Consider the following 2,500-nt stretch of genomic DNA (forward strand, 5'->3'; position numbering starts at 1 on the left):
GGAATGGGAAAACGGGTCATTTTCGTGTTGCCACATTGCGTACGAACCGCATGAAACTTCCAGAGGCATTTGCAGCAGGAATGCATGTGCACTCAAAAACTTCTATATGTTTCACGGATAGACCCCGTGAAACGCTAGAAATTGGCGGGGATGTGTCTCTTGTGGCTCACGGGGCTGTTAGGGTGGCACAGAACTCCCTCGGAATGGGAAAAGGGGTCATTTTCGTGTTGCCACATTGCATAGGAACGCCATGAAACTTCCAGAGGCATTTGCAGCAGAAAGGCACGTGCACTCAAAAATTTTAATATTTTTCACGCATAGACCCCGTCAAACGCTAGAAGTTGGCGGGGATGTCTCTCTTGTGGCTCACGGGGCTGTTAGGGTCGCACAGAAATGCCTCGGAATGGGAAAACGGGTCATTTTTGTGTGGCCACATTGCATAGGAACGGCATGAAACTTCCAGAGGCATTTGCAGCAGGAATGCATGTGCACTCAAAAACGTCTATATTTTTCACGGATAGACCCCGTGAAACGCTATAAATTGGCGGGGATGTCTCTCTTGTGGCTCACGGGCGCTGTTAGTTAGGGTCGCACAGAAATCCCTCGGAATGGGAAAAGGGGTCATTTTCGTGTTGCCACATTGCGTACGAACGGCATGAAACTTCCAGAGGCATCTGCAGCAGAAATGCATGTGCACTCAAAAACGTCTATATTTTTCACGGATAGACCCCGTGAAACGCTAGAAATTGGCGGGGATGTGTCTCTTGTGGCTCACGGGGCTGTTAGGGTCGCACAGAAATCCCTCGGAATGGGAAAACGGGTCATTTTCGTGTTGCCACAATTGGCATACGAACGGCATGAAACTTCCAGAGGCATTTGCAGCAGAAATGCATGTGCACTCAAAAACGTGAATATTTTTTCACGGATAGACCCCGTCAAACGCTCGAATTTGGCGGGGATGTTTCTCTTGTGGGTCACGGGGCTGTTCGGCTCGCACAGAACTCCCTTGGTCCACCTGATTCGTGCATACAGGCAGCAACTAAAACTCTGTAAACCTGCTGTGAGGACATCTAAACAGTGGACCAGTGAGGCTGTGGAAGATTTGCGGGCGTGCTTAGACTGTACTGACTGGGATATGTTCACGACTGCTACCAATAGTCTGGATGAACTCACAGAGGCTGTGTACATCAGCTTCTGTGAGGACTGCTGTATCCCAACACGTACCAGGGTGAACTTTAACAACAACAAGCCCTGGTTCTCAGCAAAGCTCAAAAGGTTGAGGTTGGAGAAGGAGGAAGCGTTTAGGAGTGGGGATAGAGACAGATTCAAGGAGTCGAAGAACAGGTTTAGCAAAGCGGTGAGAGAGGCTAAACGACTGTACTCAGAGACACTAAAACACCAGTTCTCTACTAACGACGCTGCTTCTGTCTGCCAAAGGGCTCAGGCACATCACCAACTACAAACCCAGAGCGCCCCACACCACTAACGACTCCCGCCTAGCCAACGACCTGAACGAGTTCTACCGTAGATTTGAAAGACAATTGGACTGTCCTGAACCACCCCTTCCCACCCAAGAGGCCCCATCCCCCACCCATACTACAGAAACGACTCTCTCCTTTCAGGAGGGAGAAGTTAATGGGCTTTTCAAGAGGCAGAATCCACGCAAAGCAGCCGGGCCGGACTCTGTCTCTCCAGCCACCCTCAGGCACTGCGCTGACCAGCTGTCTCCGGTGTTCACCAACATCTTTAACACCTCCCTGGAGACATGCCATGTACCAGCCTGTCTCAAGTCCTCCACCATCATCGCTGTGCCCAAAAAGCTAAGGCCAACAGGACTAAATGATTACAGACCGGTCGCCCTTACATCTGTGGTAATGAAGTCTTTTGAGCGCCTGCTCCTGGCACACCTCAAAGCCATCACAGACCCTCTCCTGGACCCCCTTCAGTTTGCCTACAGAGCCAACAGGTCTGTGGACGACGCAGTTAACATGGCCCTCCACTTCACCCTACAGCATGTGGACGCCCCAGCATCCTACGCCAGGATCCTGTTTGTGGACTTCAGCTCTGCCTTCAACACCATCATCCCTGCCCTGCTTCAGGACAAGCTCTTCCAGCTGAACGTGCCCTACTCCACCTGCAGGTGGATCACAGACTTCCTCTCTGACAGGAAGCAGTGCGTTAAGCCGGGAACAGAAGTCTCTGACTCCAGGTCCATCAGCACGGGAACTCCTCAGGGCTGCGTCCTTTGCCCACTGCTCTTCTCCCTGTATACCAACAGCTGCGCCTCCAATCATCTGTCCGTCAAACTCTTGAAGTTTGTCGGACGACACCACCCTCATTGGGCTGATCTCTGGTGGGGATGAGTCTGACTATAGGTGGGAAGCTGACAACCTGGTGACCTGGTGTAGCCAGAACAACTTAGAGCTAAATGCTCTAAGGACAGTTGAGATGGTTGTGGACTTCAGGAAGAATACAGCCCCACTCACCGCCATCACCCTGT

The sequence above is a fragment of the Petromyzon marinus genome, unplaced genomic scaffold (genome assembly GCF_048934315.1).
Source record: "Petromyzon marinus isolate PM22_M1 ecotype Great Lakes invasive population unplaced genomic scaffold, UKy_Petmar_22M1.pri1.0 PM_G_Scaffold_55, whole genome shotgun sequence".
Classification (NCBI taxonomy): Eukaryota; Metazoa; Chordata; class Hyperoartia; order Petromyzontiformes; family Petromyzontidae; genus Petromyzon; species Petromyzon marinus.